Source organism: Amblyomma americanum, chromosome 1 (genome assembly GCF_052857255.1).
Source record: "Amblyomma americanum isolate KBUSLIRL-KWMA chromosome 1, ASM5285725v1, whole genome shotgun sequence".
NCBI lineage: Eukaryota > Metazoa > Arthropoda > Arachnida > Ixodida > Ixodidae > Amblyomma > Amblyomma americanum.
The window spans coordinates 154223795-154247000 of NC_135497.1; positions in this window are offsets into that span (position 1 = coordinate 154223795).

A 23206-nucleotide genomic window follows, 5' to 3' on the forward strand; every position below is an offset into this window, starting at 1 on the left:
ATGATAGATGTAAGGGGGATAGATGATGCGCGGTGTCATTAGGACCGGTCGCCCGGTCTCGGCGCCCCGCCTCTGCAGCCTTCCTTTGACCCCCCACCACGGCGACGGGCGGCGGCGGGACGCGCCGAAAAGAAGCGGCCCTCCAAGCACCCCGCGCAGCGGCGGTCGCGCGCTTTGTTCCCGCCCTGTATTGCGCGCCGGACGTCTGCCTCGTATTAACAGACACCAGACGCGACGCGACCTTGTGACAAAAGTCTGGTTTGGAAGATTTTCAAAAATGGCAGTCTTGTCAAGGAGGGGGGCAATAAAAATGACGGAATGGGCAGTGACGGCCAGATTTGAGATAACCCCACCGATCGGGTATGGATGAGGCGTTAGCTAGCCGGCAGGCCTGGGGCAAGCTAAGCCGTCTTGGTATTCCTGCATATGCTCGCAAGAATACTAATCTCCCTGGGAAACTCGGGACCGAACGGGCAGTCGCGCACAGCGTAAGCACCCACCCCGCCGGAGCCCGATGACAGCTCAAATTGCGTGACGGCGCCTGGGTTGACGAGCTTCGACGAAACCGATTGCACGTGCGGGTACAGCTGTGTGTTTGTTTTTTGCTTTTCTTTTTCTGCGGGAGAGAGTGTTTTGGTCAATACTGAATTAAAGGGCTGCCGGGCGGACCAGGCAAGCCAATGGACCAAGGGTTGTGGCGCCTTCTGAGAAAAATGGGTTTCTTTTGCGTTGTTCACTTTAGGGAGAGGGTTATATACCTTGCGGAAATTGGAGGGCCGGCCATACACCTATTTAAACAATCATGTTAATAGTTTGGCGTGATGGGACGCTACCGAATATGGGCCGGACCTTTAGGTCTGGAAAATTGTTTTGGGCTACGGTCAGATGCAATACATCTTCGGCTATGCCGAGTTGGGGCCTCCCCTAGTCTTAGCCAGTTCCACTTTTTTTTTCTGTTTAACCTTTTCGCCGTTTAAATTGTCTTTTGTGTATCAACTTGTTTGTAGTGTAAAATTTTGTATATATAACAGTCAAGCCGTACTTCCTTAATACCTGCATTCTGATTCGTCGCAAGACCGTCTCTGACGGGGCACCCCTGGTGCGAAGAAACCTTTCGGTCAGTCAAATCAAGCAACCGTCTAGATGAGGAACCTAGTAGGCCTGCAAGAGACCTACATAAACGCGAACTCCCCGTTCTACAAGGTCATTGTTCAGAGAACAGAACCTCCTGACTGGTTGCCCTTTCTTACCGTGTGCGCAGACCAGAGTTTTGATATGCGGACAGAGTAATCGAGTGATGATGGCGTGAGGCTTTATGCCGAGATCGCTGAATTCGGCCCGGTTAAGTAAGGCACGAGAAGGGTCAGGGAAGCTTCTGCTATTCCATGAAATAACGATAAAAACAGAATTAGCAAATTTCCACCCGGTTGCCGCGAAAACGTCTCCGCACCAAACACAATTTTTTTTTACACCAGTCTGCTCTGCAACATCACTTGGTAATTGATTCCACATTTCCGCCACATCTATAGGGAAAAGGAATTCCGGTGTTCACCAGTACGTGTAATCATGGGTTGTATTAACATACTGTGGCTTTTTCATGGCAACGTTTCAGTGGCGATTTCACATGGTATTAACTATTAATTTTTAATTTGACTTGCAATATCTAAAAAAAAAAAGCTTCAATCTGTGCTTTTGTTTTCTCACTCCTATTAATTCTAACTTACACCATTTTAACATTACTGCGGCAGAGTAAGTGCGGTGATATTTAGAACACATAAAACGCCCTGCAATCCGTTGTATTATTTCCACTTTGTTTTAAACCCTTTTGATGTGGTCTCCATACAGCAGTCGCATATCTTATAATGTGCCTTATAAACGTCTTGTAGGAATTAATTTCTTACGTCGCAATAGGCAGCTTTCTCTTGCGAAGACAAACGTCTGGTAAGCTTTTGAATAGATATTTTCAATGTTAGTGCGCCAATCAAGATTAAATGTTAATGTGGCTCCCAAGTGCCTGAAATTCTGTATCTCATCCAATGCATTCTCACTGATATCATATTGCAACTTTATAGCATCCTGCTTTTTTGTTACATATGTGCACGTGGATTGTTCGTAGTTTATTTCCATGCCCCATTTCAGGCACCATGCGTTTAATGACTGAAGACACCTATTCATTTTTATCTTATCTTCCGGGCAACGTACAGGAATAAAACTAAACAATCATCGGCATAAAGTTTGATCTTAACAGGCGCTTCAACGATAACAGGAATATCATTTATATACAATGAAAACAAAAGTGGGCCCAAAACGGAGCCCTGCGGCACCCCTGGCAACCCGCCGCGGTGGCTCAGTGCTTAGGGCGCTAGACTACTGATCCGGAGTTCCCGGGTTCGAAGCCGACCGCGGCGGCTGCGTTTTTATGGAGGAAAAACGCTATGGCGCCCGTGTGCGGTGCGATCGATGCCAGTGCACGTTAAGGATCCCCAGGTGGTCGAAATTATTCCGGAGCCCTTCCTTGTTAAAGAAGCGACGGCCCCACTACGGCACCTCTCTCTCTCTTTCTTTCTTCTTTCACTCTCTCCTTTATCCCTTCCCTTACGGCGCGGTTCTGGTGTCCAACGATATATGAGACAGATACTGCGCCATTTCCTTTCTACAAAAGCCAATTATTATTATTATCACCCCTGACAACACTCTACGCTTTTCTGATATGGTCTTTTCTATTCTGACAACTTGACAACGATTTTCTAGATATGCCTCAGTCCACAGTACGATAGCCTCAATAATGCCTAGTCTGCGCAGTTTAAAAGGTTCCGAATGCGGAACTTTATCAAAGGCCTTCGCAAAGTCTACACGTACAACATCTACCTGCTCACGGTAAAAAAGCCTTACAAAAGTCATGGATGGTTTCGACCAACTCTATCAAAGTCGAAAGGCCGGATAGGAAACCGTGCTGTAATGGACACAAGAGATTGTTCAAAGAAGTTCTTCCAGAGAATGTATAATGTGATTTTATATATGTTTTAAGATCTTGCAACAGACGGAAGTAAGTGAAATCGGTCTCTAGTTATTTACAAGTTGTCGATTACCGCCTTAAAAACCGGAATAACAATTGCACTGCATCAGTTATGAGGTAAAGAATTCTCACGCAAATACTTTTCAAATAAAACTTGCAAAAAATAGGACATCCATTCAGCATACCGTTTAAGGAATTTCGTCAGTATTTCATCGGGGCGGCAAGATTTCTCCGGGTCCTCCTATTGATGCGAAGCTCTTGCATGGCAACGTGGAAACTAAATAGTCACTCTCATTGTCCATCTTATTCCTGCTGAATACTGATAGGAAAAAATGATTAAACAGGTTCTTAATATCACTTTTTCTGTCACGACTTCTTCTCCTTCTTTCATCTGTTCGAGTGTGTTCTTTTTATATGAAAAATACTGCCATAACTTTAGTGGCAAGCATTTGAGAGAGTTGGTCAGCGTTTTGTTGAAGAACGTCCTTTTTTCTTTTTTCCAGCCCTGATAATGCAGTTTTGAGCACCTTTCAGGCATTTGACAGTTCTGCCACCTTACTTTGTTTCTTTCGTAATCTTTTAGTTCGCGCTTTAAGGGAATGATTTCTCTAGTGATCCAGACATTGCGCTGCTTTGACTTCTTTGAGCGAGTAGGACAAATTTATTTACGCAATATTTTAATGTGCCTTTAAAATGTTGCCGCAATTCCTCAACCTTTCATGGTGTGATTCAGTTTCAAATTCATCGAAATTTGTTGCTAAAGCGTCTAAGATAGCCATGTCTTCTGCCCGGCTATAATCTTTGACACGTACTAAAACCCAGGGTTTTTTTCACGGACTTGTGGGTTGCACAGTACATTCAATCAAACTATCTTGCGGGCGGATAAACCCATCTCGGCAGATATAGTGTAGTCTGCAACATACCGGATATGAAGTCCAACAACGACTGCGACCTTGGTGTAACCTTTGTGAAATCCTTAACTATTTGCTTAAGTTTATGTGAAATGATTAACTTCGTCAGCTTATTCGCACTGCTTATTTCTACATTACCCGTTGACAAAGTTTCCCAATTAATATGTAGCAAATTCAATTCACGAGTCATTATTAGTCTGGTGTTTTCAGTTACATGATAATTAAGGAACGGGATCTACTCATCCAGAAATTCAGGTGAAGTGGAAGGTGGCCTGCACACAACGAACATTAAGTGCACAATGGTTCCATGGGTAGTCTTGTACCACACCATTTCAGGAAGGCTGCAGTCAACAGCGATTGCCGATAAAGTGCTTTTCGTGACCATAGCCACACCACCTCGTCTAGCTAGAATTCCTATCCCACCTAAACACCTTGTAGTCTGAGGGGAAAATGCTATTATCCCTAATTCCTTCACGTAACCAAGTCTTAGTTTTAAGCAATCTGCCAAGGTTCTCAGAAATACCCATACCCAAACCCAGCTCGAGCCCCTGTGCTTCCTTTTTTCGAGTTGAGTTGAGTTGTCGACAGAAGGACGAAAGGAAAAGCACGGGCTTGCTTACTGGCTCAATGCGGAGCCACGCCCAGCTGCCTGCGTGCTGATAGTAGGAGGTGAAAGATGGGAGTAAAGAGACAGAAGAAAAGCGCGCGCAATAGCCCGTAGGCCACGGGCCAATCCCGGAGGCAGTGCAATACCGGGCTGACCTGTGCCAGAGTGCGTTACGCCAAGCACTCCGCCATACTTTCAAAAATATGCGTAACACCCAAGCCTCAAGGGCCCATATGAGATATTAAGCCAGGTATGTGAATGGCATCCCCCTTCGAAAGCGGACCGGGGATTGAGCCACACCCGAATACTCGATCCTGTGCTTCCTTGCTATCGCTCCCCTTTATATTTCTCCTCGATATCATTTCCCTTTCTCCTCCGCCGGCTGCAGCTCGGGTGGTTAAGATATTAGATAGCAATTGCCACGGCCGGCAACATTATTTTCCTTCACTTTTGATGCGAAAGCTTCACTATGCTACCTCGTAACGATTTCGCGGTGCTTACGGTTTTGACCTTCAAGTGGGCCAGAGGTCAGTCCTCTCCCGGCGTGGTTCGAGCGTCCACCGATATATGTGAGACAGTTACTGCGCCATTTCCTTTCCTCAAAACCAATTTTAGAAACTAACCTTGAAAGTAAAAATTGAAAATTGGTTTTTTGAGAAAGGAAATGGCGCAGTATCTGTCCTTCATATCGGCTGACACCTGAACCGCGCCGTAAAGAGAAAATGGAGGGAGTGAAAAAAAAAGAAGAAAAAGGTGCCGTAGTGGAGGGTTCTGGAATAATTTAGACCACCTGGGGATGTTTAGCGTGCACTGACATCGCGCCCTATCCACTGAGCCAATGCGGCGGGTTCCCTTCGTGGGTGCGGAACCCACTTCGGAAAGTATTTTATTTACGAAACTTAATTTTTCTTTTTCTGATTAGGTCACGTGGTTTTTCCAAACCTCTGGGGAGGACAACGCCTGATTTTCCTCCTTATGAGCTGCTATGCTTTCGCAAAAATGAAAATATGCTGCCTTCTACTTACGAACGGCGCTGATCATTTTACCTAGGCTGCTTGCACACAACATGTGTTTCCTGCATTTATACACAAGTATGGTGACAGGTTGCTCAGCGTACAAATTATTGAATAATGCCATTTAAACGTGTAACCATTTTCGGGATGCGCTTGTATAGGAATTGTACCTGCATGCACGTGACTTTCTGGCGCCCTAGTTCACTGCCTTTTTCTGCATGTGTGTGCGTGTGTGTTGGGCTGAGTGTGTGGGTGTGCGCGCGCGCGCCACGGTAGAGTCCATTGCATGTAGTGGCGCAAAAACGCGGAGCTCCCACTTGGCTTGTCGCAAGTTTGGCTTGGTTAGAAGGGCGAGGGCCGGCTCAGGATGTGAAGCTTTTAAGTTCCATGGCTGATCACCGGCCTGTCTTATGACGTAGGGATAATGTAAACAGGAAATTCGAGAATGTAACATGCAACCAGATCCCTCGGATTTTTTTTTCATCACATTACTCCGCATGAACATGTCCAGATATCGAGAACCACACGCTCGAGACAACACAGGCTTTTTGCGCGCGTGGTTTTCTTCCACCGGCCTTGAGGAAACGCGCGCGCCCATTTTCATACGACAGTAATCCATGTCCCCATAAAAAAAGACATGCTATGCTTGATGAATCGTTTATCTTCAAGACAGTCACGTTTCCATGCCCGCCCCCCAAGTCGCCACGTGCTCGTCGGCCATGGCGGCCTCGTCGACGGCGACGTGCGCAAGCAGTCATATCGGAAAAGAGCGGGCTTTCTGCGCACCTATTCGCTCGCGTCAGCCGCCGCCTCATCAACCGTCGTCGGACGACGTGCGAAAATTATCTGATAGGTTCCACATTGGTGGCGGCGCTCACCATCGGGTGAAAATCGCCGGCCTCACGCCGTAAAAACGCCTCATGCATCCCGGCATTAAACGCTGTGGCTGAGCGGGGTTAAGATACTAGATTACGATACCTGGTGACATGACCAAGCGCCGTCACATGTCCGAGATGGGAGGTGCACTAGCTGGTGGCTGTTGGCTGGTTATACGGTCGAGTGCTCATTGCTCGCCGGGCTAAATGTTACGTCATGAGACCATGCGAAATAGCCTGAAATTTCGAATACAAAATATGCAGAGGACACCAAGCCGCAGAAAAGACCTGTTAATGCTATAGCATCATACCAACAAGGCGGAGCTAAGTGTTCCCCAAATTTCTTAATTTCAGCGCGATTTCTTTTCTTTGTTCAAAAGTACTGCTCATAGTGCTGCCGCAATGAGGAGTTGTGTAGTCAAGTCATCAATGTTGTACTTTGCGATCGTTATGGAGCGCTTGGATTTTGATGTAGGCGAAATGCTAGTGGTCCGTGTACTGTTCGATTTCAGTGCATGTTAAAGAACCTCAGCTGGTCGAAATTTCCGGAGTATTTCACTACGGCGTTCCTCATAGCCTGAGTCGCTTTGGGACGATAAACCATAAACCAAAACGCATGGAAATATTATACGGCTTATGGAAAAGCGTGATGAAGGAGATTCCACAATTATTTTTGGGTGTGACATAACTATGAGGGATCGGAAAGCAAGCATTGCTTTTTCACGTTGTAAGAACTCGCTCAGCGGCAGCTGGAGCTGTGATGCGCCAAACATACCTTTTCACGTATTTGAAAGCACTGCCTGACAAATGTTTCAAAGACGATTAGAGATCATATAACGGCAGCAATGCGTCCCACCCGGTCCTCTTCGTTCCTTCTGTTGTTTTTCGTAACTGATCTAAATTGGGATCCAAGTGGAGACACATCACTTATGTTAAAGCTGAAATTTACTAACTTACCCTGACGCCCGGATCTACATGACGTTACTCACCAGCATGGTGACGTGACTCGATTACGACCGACGCTGAATACCCCCGGGAATTCGGTCCCCTCGCCGTCAACTGTGAATGCTGAGGCGGCCGCAGATAGAACATGCCATCGCAAATGAGAATCTCCAAAAGGAGGCCATATTAGGTTCAGGAGTGAAGCTGAAAATAGCGAAAATTAAATGTAGCAATGCGTACATTCAGTTTAACTTCTTCAGCCTACCGAATTTCCTAACCTGTTGAGTGTTTTGCTCAATTCTTTGTTCCTGTCCTTTTGTGCAAGTTGCAAAAAAAAAATAACGGTGGTTTAGCTTTGGTTAAACCTGGAGTGACGCGATAGCTACAGCTGCCCGAGTGGAACTTGGTCACGTGACCAAACACGTGACCAACAACGTGATCAGCCGCACCACGTGACCAACCACGTAACAGGGTGGCGGCGCATCTACAGGGTGTCAACGCAGCCACAGGGTGGCGGTGCCGCCACCACCACGGCGCCGCCACGTTGAAGGCTCGAAATGCTGCCGTAATAATCGCTACAAAAACTCGTACAAAAAATCAAAGCGGCAGTTTAATTGACATGACAGAATACATTTATTATCGCATCACATCATGGCGCAGAAAAAGTCTAAACGATACATTTCGACAGTTTGCTAGAAATACACAATGCACTTATGCACAGAACCAGCTTGAGAAAGTGTCGGTAGTAAATATTAAGTATGGCAAAACTTTACACTTTCTACATATACGTGTACCACTTGCAACCGCCACACATCACTAGGCTGGTTGTGAGGAAAGGAGAGGTGCAACATTCGCGCTACAATGAGGTCAGCCACATGAGCCGCGCCGTTTCGCAGGGAACATAGGCAGCCAGAGGTGCACTGCGAAGGCATTTCAAGCGTGCACTGCAGTAATTATAAAACACAATTGGCCTAATCTTGATGAAACCCAAAAAACACAAAACAACACAGCGTGGCGCGATACAAAAAATATAAACATATCATACATGAATACAGATACAGCGTGTAAATATTGCACATCAAGGAAGATTATCACAAATATGGCGAAGAACGAAGAACATTTACTGCACATATAAGTCGCCACAAGCACAAACAAAGCATTTCACTCTCGTTTAGTCGTACCAGCGAGAATGCGAGTTTTAGCATTGAGTGAAGAGACATAGTAAACCGTTCAAGCTGCAAGTGTGCACATACTGCACTACAAAAATTTTTGATGAATATTTCATTAAAAAAGTAAGAAATGATAAAAACTGAGGCATACAGACTTGTGGAACATCGCGAGCAGGCAATTGCTAATTGCAGGCAATTTTTGCTAATAGAAGTCAAGTCGACTGCTGAAAACATCGTTTTTCTCTTTCTTTGCGAAGCATTTCACGCAGTTTGGGAACTGATTTTACTTTCGTTGAAATGCCAGCAGCTTTCAATTCGGTCCGCAGTTCAACCGCGTCCATATCCTCGATGCAAGCGGGAGGTGTATCCTCGCGCTCCATTTCAGGAGCGCTTCGAGCCCTATTTGTGCGACTCTCTTCAATCATACCCTCAACCCAGTATGAACGATCGTGTTTTTTGTACGCTCGACTTGTTGTTACGTGCGCGCTATTCTCAAGGCGTTTTGCCAGCTTCAGCGCATCGGCGGCCGCATTCCATTTATTGGATCTTGCATGATGCAAATGCTTCAGAATATCATTCTTTTTCTCAATGCCTTCGCTCGAAAACCACCCCAAACACTTGAATTCTTTATGCTTATTTGAGGCATGACAGACAAGGATATGCATATATGGCGTCATTCTTTCAGCCCCGTAACCCTTATGCCCTCGTTCTCCAAGTTCTAAGTACGTTTTATGGAATTTGGCTATTTCTTGCTCGATGCTTTCGCCGGTCGTGTTATGTTCAAAATGATCAAAAATGCGACTAAGCATTTTCCAAAGTGAGATGATTTTTTTTTCTGTTTCCGGGCTGAGTTTTCCAGTGAGCCTCTCTGGCAGCATTTCGAGCAGGCGCTCGCAGGAGTCTCCTTGAATACAGGTGAAATTTTTTCCTTTTCTTTCGTCCTGCCACAGTTCAAATTTTACACCACAGCTATTAATTGCCTGCACAATTGCTTCCACGTGAGTGCTCTTGGTGTTTAAGTTTGTAACTTTATCGCGGTTGTCTTTGTCCATTGCTTCGACAATCAATCCATCAACCAGGCGATTAACGACTCTAATGCGCATGTGTAAAATGTCTGGAACCACAAATGCAGGTTCAGTGTTGAATAGGGGAACGACTTTCATTCCGAATTCTTCAACAATGCCGTCCTCCCTCATGTTTTTTAGAGTGCGCAGAAGAGGCGGCTTATTACACTCCTCTGTGTTTGCCCCAGCTCTGCTTCGTTCCTTTAAATTAATACGACAGAAAGGACATGGGTGCCTAGAAGACGCTGACTGCAATCCTTGAACCATGAGCAAGAATTTTAGATCTGAGCCCAGACAGACTATGACGGGAACTTCCTGTCCTTCCAAGCTGACACTTCCCCTTTTCACAACACTGTTAACTTCGTCTATCAAATCCTTCAAACTTTCTCTAATCTGAAAATAGTTTTCAGAGACTTCGACGACTGCGAGCAGGCGATGTAAGGTATGGCTCTGCAGCCTCCGGTTGCTGTCAATCAGGAGAAAAGATAGAGTTGTCCAGCTTGTTCGTGTGCTGGCTACACAGCCATCTCCTTCTATTTTGACCAAAATTGGCTGCGACCTGAGCTGTTCTCCTGTCATACCTCTATTCACTGCGTACTCCGCAACGGCAGTTTCAAGTTTGTGCACAAAAGACACCTGAGCGCCAGCTGCTTCTCCTAGGGTTTTAAACACAGCAGTGCTTTCCTCTAGTTTTTGCCTGTATGAATTGATGACACGGAGCGAGGGTAAATTAGGGACAGCTGAAGACATTTTTTCCCAAAAAACATTGCTTACAAAGTGGTTGTCTAAGAGCGCGGTGATTGCACGGACGCTTTTCTTCTCGGGGGAAGAAAGATCCTGATAGTCAGTTTTACCATTACTGCGGTATTCTTTTTTGATTCCTCGCTCCACGGAGATTCCGTTAATGTCAGAAAAAGTAATTTTGTGCAGTAGCCCTCGAAGGTCTTCTACAACCAACTGGCATAAGTCCAAGCCATAGCTTTCCAAAATTTCTTCTAGCCCTTGAACTATCACGCTGCCTACAGAATGCAGCTTTCTTCTATCGGTGCTTTTCGAACCTTCCCCGACCCTTTTTCCGCAGTTGTTGAGCAAGCGGCAGTTTTTTGCCTGTGATGACAGGCTTTTGTTTTCTTTTTGCAGCTGAAGGCATTTTGCCTCAAAATCCTGAATGGACTTACGCAGTTCAGAAAGAGACCGTTCTGATACACCCTCCATTCGCTTCACTTCTTCTTGTAAAGCTTGAATAATGATGTCGTTGATACTGTTATTTGAATTTTGAACAGAACTTTCCTTATCGAAGGGAATTTTTACATGGCGCTCTTTTTTAAGGAACCCCTCTTTTGCTCGGCCATTAATTTTTCTGTACTGAGTATCTACCGAGGAGCAGAGGCTTCTAAATCTTGTCTCTACTGCAACCTTTAAACTCTCTGGGATGGACATGCCAAGTGGAATAAAAGATGTTATTGTCTCAAAATAAGATTTCTCCAAAACCGTTTTGTTACTAAAGATTTCCAGAACTGTCTTATTTGTCAATGTAAATGAAATTGCACATTCAGAAATCTCTAAGCGCAAAGCTCCCGAACTCATTTTTAAGAAATTCTAAACAACACAAATTGAAATGCAAGAATCAATACTATATCGAAAAAAAAAACAAAGTTCCAAAACGTTTGCTGGCAACATATATGTGAAAGGCGGAAGGCTCACTATTTCTGTGGGTTAGGTTCTGCATGCAACAACCTTCGACACAAGGAACATTTGCAGACTTTCCACAGGATAGCCGTTTGGAAAGAGCTTGCAAGCTTTCTGTCGTGTCACAGCAGCCTTCACACGCACTGGGAACTCAATTGCCACTACACTGCCAAGTTTCGTTTCTCGAGTATGCCACCCAAAGGGAAGATTCAGCTTTGAAAAGTCTGACTCATTGCAAACAATCCAACCCCTTTCGAGCGGCCTTCCTTTCCTACTGAAAACCAATCTAAAGATGTCCAGGTCTATGTTCACCTTGACAAGCCCGCTGGATCGACGGCTGTTGGAAAGTTTCTTTTGCACAGCGTAAATTAATTCCTCAGCAGCAGCTTCCAGTCGTTGTGGCGATGGCTTGCTTGGGTGCTTAAATTCCCGGAGACAGGCGCCGTTCAGATTTTTTCTTGGTTCAACGGAGCAATGCCACTTGGAATATCCTTTCCATTTTATAAGGTATCCCTTGCTCTGTAAAAAAAAGATGGCATGGTGAAACATTTAGCGCAAGAAAACTCACACACGCCGAGGAACGACAAAACGAAGCACAAGTGAACCAAAGAAAAGACAAAGGAAAGATATGTCACTACGAAATGAAGAGCCAATGAACTTGAATGGTAATTTATGCAAATGTTAACATATCCATTTGTGACGAAATGAGTGCCTTAGAGGACTTAAGTTACTGGGGATTGAAGGGTTTGCTCAAAATCTTGACCGCGTTATCTACCTTACTGGACTCAGGCTGCCCGCTTAGCGTGAAAAAATATATTTATGAAAAATGCTTTGTCTCTGGCATCATCACTAAGTTTGGAAGTCGAGTGTTCAAAACTGGCGGTAGTAGTAGTAGTAGTAGTAGTAGAAAACATTTATTCATAGAAAGGTAGGATAAAGAGGCGGGAAAAAACAGATTTTGGGTGGAGTCCTTATTTCAGGACCTCAATGTCCACCGCAGTTGCTCTTGCTTGGGATATCAGGCTACGCTGGGTCACCAAATCGGAGCTGAGCAGGGCAGACTCCCACTGTTCCTCGGATTGATGTTTGTCTAGTTCGGGGGGCTTGCTACCGGAGCAGCCCCATGTTACATGGTATGTTGTTGGAATTCCGCCACACCAGGGGCAGATTCCGTCGTATCTATCGGGAAACATGATATGGTATTTGTGTTATAGGTTTGGGAAGGTGTTCGTCTGTAGTTGTCGCCAGCCCCTCGCCTCTGCCGCCGTTAGCTTCGAGTGTGGTGGGGGATAGACTTGCCTTTGTGTTCGGAGAAGGAGGAGGCGTTCGCCGTACATAGAGGGAAGAGGGGTGACGTCGGGGAGGTTAGTCGCTCGGTTGGTGTATCTCGAGCTAGACTGTCCGCGGCCTCGTTTCCCTCGAGCCCCTCGTGCCCAGGAGCCCAAGTGATTTGGTGCTTGCATGTGGAATTTTTAACATGTGGGGTAGTCAGAATGGGAGCGATGGAGTGTGGAAGTCTGCCAGTGAGGAAGAGCCGACACGCCGACTGGGAGTCTGTAACAATTTTTAGTCCGTTTCGCGTGGTATCGCCGTGCTGGATGGCGAGACCGATTGCGGCCGTTTCTGCTACTGTGGGAGAGCAGTTGCGTAGAGAGGCGCTGGCGATTTCCTTGAAGTTGGTGTCCAAAACTACCGCCACCGCGTTCGTGGAATTGGGGTACATGGCTGCGTCGACGTATACAGCATTTCGTGCCTGTCGGTGTGTGCGGCGCAGGTAGTCCACTCGCGCCTTTCGTCGTCCCTTTTGTGAGTCCGAGTGAAAACTGGCGGTATACCAATTGCGGAGACATTTTGTTATAGGAAGTCTCCCTGACTGCCGCGCTTTGGGGCCTCCTACTGTGCAATTTTACCAATTTCTCTAACACATTTTAGTCAATGAAAACCTAAAAACCTAAAGAAAACGTGATCAAGACACCTCTTAAGTTTATATTCCTCGCAGCTTATTTGTATGCAAGCTAACAACATTTTTTCAAACATCGATAAACAAATGCAAAAGAAAAAGGTTTGAATTTTTCTGGGCTCTCTTATACAGAAACAGCAGTAACACATACTGCAGGTGTTACAGAGAAGACTAAGTCATCATCAAAATTAAGCTTTCTCGGATTAGCTCAGCTAACAAAGCGAAAGTCGTCGGCGTTCATTGTGTTCATTGGTGTTGGCGTTGACAACTTTCTTGGTGATTTTGTGGAAAGGAAGGGCGCATATAACTGGCCACCTGTGTAAGTGGGCGCCTCAATAGCGCTTTGAGGTACGTGATGGTGGTGAGAGAAAGATGTGGGCTGCATGCATTAGCGCTGACAACGTTGTGGCAGACACGCGGCACTGCAGCAATAGGCCGCAGCCTGACCAACCTCTCGCGATCAGCCATTAATTCAAATGCCACCTGCCAGGGTGGCAGGTTGGGCGCACTGCTCATCCAGTGCGCGGAACGCACTCAACGCTACAGACGCTAAGCCGCGTCTGCTTGCACGATACATCACAGCTCTCGCTCTCTAACAAGGTTCAGCAGTAGTTGAGCAACAGCTAATATTTTTTTATCCAGCTGATACTCGGCTAGATAACGTGGTCAGGCAGCAGCCGCTGCACGGCTGTGGAGCCCCTGCGCAGAGACGGCGAAGAATAGGCTTGGCGGCGCGGCGAAGTCACTTGCTGGGTTGCTATGGCAGCGGCGCAGCAAGGACGTTCAAGATCAAACGTGAGGTGACGGCGAAATCGCTCGGACGAAAGCAGGAAAAGCTTTCGCTTTTAAAATATGGATTTTGCGGCATAGTATACCAGTGCCCGCAAACTGTAGCTAACCGGTAGTTACCCAGTAGTTAACAGGCAGTAAACCGGGAGGAAGCTGGTTTACTAATTCTGATATTAACTTTTAACTATTAGTTAGGCGCCTAGTTGCAGTTAGAGGTAGGTTACTAATATCCGTATCAGTTTTTAGAATTTCGAAAACGCGATTACCCTCATCGCAGTGGCTCGACAAAATTTGGCTACATCATGCGATGGCTCAGTGGTTAAGGTGCTCATCTGCTGAGCCGGAGTACCCGGGTTGGCACTCAACCGCAGCGGCTGCGCTTCTATGGAGGCGAAACGCAAAAGGCACCCATGCGCTGTGCAATATCACTGCACTTTGAAGATCCCTAGTTGGTCGAAATTATTCTGGAGCCCTCCACAACGGCACCTATTTGTTCCTTTCTTCTTTAACTCCCTCCTTCATCTCTTCCCTTACGGTGCAATTCGGGTGCCCGCCGAGATAGGCGGGACAGTTACTGTGTCATTTCCTCTCCTCAAAAGCCAATTTTCAAGAACCAGTTAGCGCCAATTAATACATGCGCTTTCGAAAGCATGCAAGCAAAGAAACCTTTCCAGTGCGCGTAACTAGTCGAAACAGCCAAATTTTGTCGATCCATATGGCCAAAGGTAACCATGTTTTGGAAATTCTAAAAACTTATATGGCTATTACTAACTACCGGCTACAAATCTATAATTACGACTAAGCGCCTAACTGCAATTGTTAAAAGTTAATTATTAAAATCTAGTTAACCAGCTGAATAGTTAAAACGATTCACCGGAAACAATTCACACTGGTGATAATGTGCCGTAAAAGCCATATTTTAAAGCCAAAACGCATATTTTTGAAACGTCTTCCAGGCAACACCTGGTATTCAGAGTCGCTCAGCTAATGCTAAGGAAAGCTTGAAGAAACAAATGCGCGCGCTGCAAATATTCTGCACTTGCAAGGTTTAGGTTGTCATCTGTTCTATCCAAACATATTGTTGTGCGCTTATTTTTATTCCTCGAGATGGGAAAGCGAACCAGCTGCAGGTTTTTTTTTTATGTGTCAAATCTTGCCGCTTCACTCCTCTGTCAGTAGGTACGCTATACCGTTTTACATCGCCCACGAGCGATTCCTCTTTAATTCGCTCGCCTTGCATGCTTTGTATCATGTCTACTTGTGAATGACAACGTATCCGGTAACACTGGCATGCGTACATTAGTAAATAAAGTCCTCACTTGGTCTACATTTATGTTGAAAATGTTGAGCTAAAGTTATGAATAACAAGAGAGCGCTACTTGTTAATTACGTACTTCAGAAGTATTATGTCCAGCAGAAGGCGCCTGCTGTATTTCTGCATTATTCGGACCTTTGCATGTTATCTCTTTAAGCTTCGCTAAATTATCTGCAGTGCCTTGCATATCCTTTGGAATAATAATACATTTGCTCCGACGTCTCCCTGTACTGCTTTTTTCTGGCCAAATGTTGTAATTTTACCTAATAAAATATGAGAGCACTACGTAAACCGCAATTAGCACCATGTAAGCAAGGGCCTTAAGCTGTTTGCATGCTATAAACATGAACGACCGGTCGTTGTGTACATTTTTTATGGTCGTTGTTTTATGAGGGTTTAACGCCCCAAACCGACTCAGGCTATGAGAGACGCCGTAGTGAAGGGCTTGGGAAATTTCGACCACCTGGGGTTCTTTAACATGCATCGACAACGCATAGTACACGGGGCTCTCGAATTTCACCTGCATCGAAATTCGACCGCCGAGGCCGGGATCGAACCCGCATCTTTCGGGCCAGCAGCCGAGCGCCATAACCACTCAGCCACCGCGGCGGCGTGTCACGTGTCGCATGTGCAATGTTGAATGCTAACTGTGATGGGTGGCAATTCTATGTAGTAGTAGCGGTGATTTTATCCAAATAATAAAAAGAAAAGAAGGGAAAGATTTTTCCTGCTGCGAGCACCTGAGCTGGGGCAGCGCAAATAAAGGGATATCAGGCAGATTAGAGAAATGAAATAACTATAGCCATAAACTATAGGAGGGAGAGTGGTCAGGAACTATGTACAAGTATTATCTTTACAAATTCGCAGTTATATGTCAGAAAAAAAACGAAGAAATTTTGAGGACACTGAAGACTGCTTGTGAAATCATGGAATGCGAAAGAATTAATGTTTAATCGTGGCCCTCGTGGATAGCTCCAAACGAAGACGCGTCCTTTGTTTGTTCTTGTTCCCAGATCATTACCCGCCGCGGTGGCTCAGTGGTTAGGGCGCTCGACTACTGAGCCGGAGTTCCCGGGTTCGAACCCGACCGCGGCGGCTGCGTTTTTATGGAGGAAAAACGCTAAGGCGCCCGTGTGCTGTGCGATGTCAGCGCACGTTAAAGATCCCCAGGTGGTCGAAATTATTCCGGAGCCCTCCACTACGGCACCTCTTTCTTCCTTTCTTCTTTCACTCCCCCCTTTATCCCTTCCCTTAAGGTGCGGTTCAGGTGTCCGCCGATATGCGAGGCAGATACTGCGCCATTTCCTTTCCCCAAAACACCAAAGCGTGCTTGTGGCCTCGAGCGCGTTTGGTTCGCAACCTAGTGGTTGTGTCGAATTCTGCCTAAGCCTCTTATCTTCTTTAATCGAAACGATGACCCCACACTGAATTTCCGTGACAATCCTTCCACACAAACCAAATCCACAGTGATTGCACACGCATGTAAGCTCTACGCTTGTCATGCTGTAGGAATTAAAAAAAAGTTACCAACAAGCTCTACAGACCGCCCTGAATTGTGTAATCAGGACATGCAAACAAACACAAAACGTAACATGGACCAAGGTGCTTAAAGAAATGGCTTGGGAAGGTTGCTACTTACCGTTTTGGCAATGACTCTCTCGACCAGGTGATACATCAAAACTTCAGCAGAAGAAAGTCAATGGACGCAGGGAACTGGCTAACCAGATGCAGCTGATGACAGACAGTAGCGAGACAGCCAGGTCCTGAGGAGCTTAAAGGATGCGGGAGACGAGGGCAAGGTGTATGGGGGGCGATAGCGGTTACATGGAACTGGCTAAGGGAAAATCTTCCTTCATTGGCACCGCCGAAGATGCAAGGGATCTAAATCTAGCTCAGAACGATCTCCCATGGCTCCGGACCCTGGTTTTAAAGACCTAGAAACCCGGCCCACCCCTTGCGTCGCCCAATCAACAGCAAACTAACCCATCATTGGTTTACAAACTTCATGGCACGCCCTCCAATTTCGGCAAGGTTCAAACCCTCTCCCTGAAATACACAGCACATCTAAATTGCTATAAGAAAATGTAATTCCGGGAATGAACCCTCGAAATGCTTGGGCCAACAGGTTTACGTGCCACGCCCCATTCTTCCACAGTATTACTCAAACTCTCTCCCTTAAAAAGTAAAAAGAGAAACATATGAAAATACATCAAAACATTCCCATGCGGCTCCCAGCTTTAAGCCAATTACCGATATTCAACCGATCGCTACCGCTGCGAGTAGTAGACTACTCGTCTTCGGGACGACTGTTGACAGGCGTCCCCGCAAAATCTGGAAAGAGGCGCCAGCCTGTCGTTGCTGCCTCTGAACACGCTTCAGCGTTTCGTTAAGCAGGCCCGCTTCTCGGGACCCGTTGGTATGAACCATCCTCTGACTTCGACGCCGTCGCGGCTTAGACGCGGCGTCTGCTTGCCGCGTCCGCGCTGACCATGCGCTATGCTACGCTATCACTGCGGTGGTTTCCTTAGACGGGCGAAGGGCGGCGGGCGGTTTCGGGAAAACGTCTTGGCTCCTTTCCTCTGGCTCGGTCTTTGCCTTCGCCGGTCTACGCCCGCTTGCCTCGCCATGCACGCTTCCTGCTGACGGGGATTAACAGGGAAATCGCCGCATCTCGGCGCCGGGCTGTCGACAAACCCTCGGATGGTTCGAACCTCGGCTTTTTAAGCCCTCGTGTTGAAGACATCCGGGTCAGTGGCTGCAAACCATGGATGTAAGAAGCGGGAAGTGTCCCCAGGGAGCGATTAACATTCTTCCCTGTCTGTTGGATGTGCCACGACTCAAGTAGAAGCCTCCTGTGCGGGTTAGCTTCGGTTTCCAGTACATTAGTGCCGTCAACGTCCATTCGGTGGTCGCATGCCTCGCAGTGTTCGGCCGCAGCGCTGCGGTCACGGTTCATTTGTCGGACGTCCGCTTTGTGTTGCCTCATTATTTCGGCGAAGTTCTTCGTTTCCCCTATGTACGATTCCGGGAAGACCGAGCAGGACATTTGGTATACAACCTCTTGGGCCCTTTCTTTTGGGTGACGGCCGTTTTGGGGGGGGGGAGAGAAGGCGTCCGATGGTGGTAGTCGTAAAGCCACTCAATAGACTGTGCGTTGTTAGCACCCTTCTTTACCGAGAATGCGTGCCAGCGTCTCGCTCACGCCTTTCACGTATGGAATGCAAAACGTTTCCACTTCTGGCGTGTGTTTCTTCCATGCACATGCACATGTGTTCGCCCCGGCTAAACCATTCTTATTTTCTGAGAATTGAAAATTGTCCACCCACCCCTTCCACCAATGCAGACACCTTTGCTGCGCCTTCGAAGCTGATTTCCCGGACTTGGCCGAATCACCTTTGACTAGGGAACAGTAGCACCGTTAGTGCGTGCCTTTCAGTGTCACTTTGTACAGCGCCCAGAAAAAAGCCTAACTAAGCCTGTCCTAGCACAGAAATCCTTCAGTGGTTTTGAAAGCCGCAGTCGTGATAACGTTTGCCGTAAATGAGAGGTTTTTTTTAGTTTTAAATGTCTTTCATTGTGTCGCAGCCAAATTTGCTTAGGTTTTTGTCTTTTGCTAACCGATAGTATGTCTGTGTATTTTCAAACAACTATATTGACGGGATCATAGCATGCAGCGTGCCCTTGCCATCCGCACTTTCGTACGCGCTGTTTTTGTGAAGATGTTTAGGATCACCAAATAATTCTACACATGCTGGAAATATATCTTCCAGTCCTACAGCATCGCCATCGTGGAGAGACATGCTGCAGCGAAGACTACACCACACACATGCAGCACCAACTTCCTTTTATTACAAGAGTGCCGTATAGACATTAGGCTTTTCCATAAAAATGGGAGTCATGGACGATTAACAGAAAATCAACAGCTCAGCAGATACAAATCAACATAAAGACAAACTTTCGGTTAAAGTTATGCACACATGAGAAGACCCGTAACCGTCACAGCTAAGTACACTTAGCCTGTGAATATGCAGCATTAAGAAGACAAAAAGAAATAGTTACGAACAATAAACGACTCAAACAAAGCATGCTCCTAGCAAACGCCCGGGAAGATGCCCGGCGCGCCAAAGAAAAGCGCGGTGATAAAGTAGAAGCTTCAAGGCACAGCCGTGCCATAAAACTAAGAGAAACGCGCAATAACAAATACCAAGCCCAAATAATGCATAAAATAGAACCGAAGCGGAAAACGTAAGAACCAAAAAACGTTACTGGTTACATGTCTTTCTGGTCGGTGCTTACGGTTTAGTATACGCGTACATTCCTACTAAATCTGAAAGAAGCGAAAAACGCTTTCTTTTATTGGTTTCCTTCCCAGTACCCAGCTGTGATCAAAACGATTACTATGAACTATTTCAATATATTTAAATGGCTTGCTTGCTGATGCTAACTGGAGATGTAATTCTTCCCCAAGGGCCTACCACCCGCTCCGAGTCTTCACTCTTACAGATGAAATCATTTCAACTGCAACAGGTAATTTTAGTCGGCTCTTGATCAAATAAAATTCACGTCGTGATAACATAGTTTTCCTTGACTCTCTGAGTCGAAACATTCCTGCAAGAAACTCAAATATACTGAAAGCTCTAATAATTTGTTTTTCCCTTTTTCCGCTGAACACATTCAGGTTGTCAGGGCTCAGATGCAACCACGTCCTAATGAACTACGCTCAGTAATAGGTAAATTATAGAACTTTAAAATAAGAAAAATGTCACCGCTACGTCAGCAGTTCATTTCGATAGCATCATACGTGACGACAACTCATCCGCGAATCGTTCAGCTCGAAAAGAAACTAACTTCGCTTGCTTCGTTTTCAGCCTCGTCAAAACTAGATTTACAACAAGCCTCGTTACACCTGGCCTCGTTACAACTAGGAATACAGCATATATATCTATCGTTCATAAGGATCAGGGAATTAAGGTACGTTGTTAGGAGAGCGTGAGGGGCGATGGCCGCTCAAACCATCCGCTTCTTCCTTTTCACCACCGCTAGCAGCATGCTCTATCAATGCAGCTCTAATCATTCATGCTATAGATACGTTCTCACCTCAAGTCGTAGCCATGCCCGGTACGCGAATTTCTACAAATGCTTTCTTTGAGCTGTCCTTCGGGCTGTCTAAAATTATTCCATCGGCAGCTATAAGTGCGCAAGCACTAATCCGGAGGTTGAGAGCCTAGAAAAATCATCTCTTGCCTATCCCGTCTTGTTTTGCTGTCCCGAGCATAGAAAAAAAGAGGCAGAAAAGGCAATCACAAATATCCACGAAAGGGGGTCGAACCCGCGGAGACGCGAACAAAGGCCACTGCGCGAGACTACTTGGATATCGATCGGCGCATTTTATTTCCATTATGGTGCTTACTGCCCGAGGTTATGTATGCATATAAAGGGGCTATGTACATATTATTTACTAAGCACTCAGCTGGTGGCTGCACAGCACTAGCTTGACAAAAGGCAACACAACTAAAAGCCGGCAAAGATAGACACCGCCTCAAAGAGGAAACCAGTCCGGTGGAAAGTCGCTTCTCTCATAAAAGTCCTAAGTTGTACCCTGTAATGGTACACAAATGAGACTATCGCCGCCCGCGAACACGCCTCGTAATAAACTGCCCCGCACTCTGTACGTTGCAGGGCGTCGTCTTCGTCAACTTCCAAGGAAGGAAGGAAGGAAGGCTTCCATCTACTCCGTACCGCGGCACTGCCCGCTCATCGTTGTCTTCTACATGCATCACAAATCTGTGCTATCGCAATGATTGGGATGTAAACAATCACTGTAGATTTTTCTTGTCAGCGTAGCGTGGACATCGCCAGGCGTTTCGAATTATCGCTTAGCATAAAATAATTTCCAAACGTTTGCTATCTTTTGCTGACTTTTGAAACGATCTTCATGTCAACATTAAGTTTGGCGGCTTTCTTCATTTCCCGAGTACTTTTTCGATGAATTTCGTTAATCCAACGCTATGTACAATGCTGAGCCAGGTTTATTTTATCGTTTTCTCTATCGAGCGCAACCGCTTCTATGCCTGTGTTCTGTATTCACATTTTTACAGCTAACCAACCTACAAGATTTCACACACTGCCTCAGACAGAAACAGTAATTTAACTTCGTCTAAACCTAAGCTAATTAAATAGCACTTCGTGCTTGCGAGGCATGCGTCACCGCTTTTTACTTAGCCTGGCCAAATGGCGCTTGCTTTAGACTTTTTAAGGGAATCGCTTTAGGATCGGTGGAGTGGCTGGCAATATGCGCGGCAGACACCGCTAATGTGGTGGTCTGTCCTGGAAATCCCACTTAGACTTGACGCTGTACAAAATGTCTCGCCTCGACCGACCTCACATGTCATGCTATGTGTAAGGTCGCATGCGACGTGCCACCACACGGGTGATGTGCCGTGTCTGCACGCAGTCACGCCTGATTGGACTGGGCGACACTCTTTCAATGCTAGAATTCCCATTAAAATAGCTCTAGCTATGCAACAAGTACCTTTTCAAATAAATTTTACCTTTAAATCTGACGTTTTGGAAGTAGTTTCATCGCTCTGTGGCTATAGCAACAGACAGCACATGGCGCAGCAGTCAATGGATAGATAAGAGGCCAGAGGGAGTGAATACCGGAGGTGATACGGGTGATAGATAGTTGGGAGGGGAGGGAGAAAGAAATAGGGCATATTGGTTGCGAGGCTTGTTTTTTCACTTTTGTCAGAGGCGCGGGGTGGTCAATTATAGTTAGGGGTCGTGAGGGAGCCTCGAAGGAATGGTTGTGCACGCGCTGTAACAGCAAGTTTTTCTTCTTTGTTAGAGGCATGTTTTTGGGTTTTGTCGTGCTGTTCAGGTAGCAGCATTTGACGTCACTCCGCCAGTAAGAAAATATTGCACCACCTTTCGGGGCTTTCTTAAGATTCAGTACATAATAGCAGCTCAGCATTTCATGAGCTTTGTCATGTAGGCATTATTTGAACGTGAAGGGTTAAATTTTAAACGGAACAGAGTAATTTTATCCAACGAGTTGTTTTCACAGCATTGCCATACAAACTAAAGTTTATAGCTGCCATTATTCAAATCACCCTGGGGCCGCCTCGGTGGCTCAGTGGTTATGGTGCTCGGCAGCTGGCCCGAAAAACGCGGCTTCGATCCCGTCCACGTTGGTCGCACTTCGATAGAGGAGAAATTCTAGAGGCCCTTGTGCTGTGCAATGCCAGTGCACGTGAAAGAATACCAGATGCTCGAAAATATCCGGAGCTCTCCACTACGACGTCCCTCATAGCCTGAGTCGCAATAACGACCAAAATAAAGTTATGGTCTGATACATATTTCCTTGTTCTGTTGTGCGAAAAACTTTTTTTGACTGTCGATATTTTGTTCACTGAAGAGGGCTAGGTCGGGCTGGTTGGTGAATGTTGACGCAAACGATTGGACAGCATCAACGGTACGGAAGAGAATACAGACACCATCGCATGTGTATGTGTTCTTCTTTTCTGTCCCGTCTGTTAGCGCATTTCAGTCGTTACCAGCAACATGTATTTTTTCTTTGCCTATATTCATAATAATTCGAAACTATTCAGTTCGCAGGCAAAAATGCGATACTCGCACACCCTATAAGGTTCTCGCTCTGAAAGAACAAAAGTCACTGGCATTTTTCCTCCTCTCTTAGTCTGTTCTCAGGCGCCAATACACGCCGCGAAGGCGGGCCAAGACCATGTGGATTGAGTACTGAGGAGAACAGAACGGCGTCAGAGGCATGTAGTAGTAGTGGTGGTTTTATTGAAATAATGACGAAAAGGAAGGAAAATATTTTTGCTAGCCCCGGC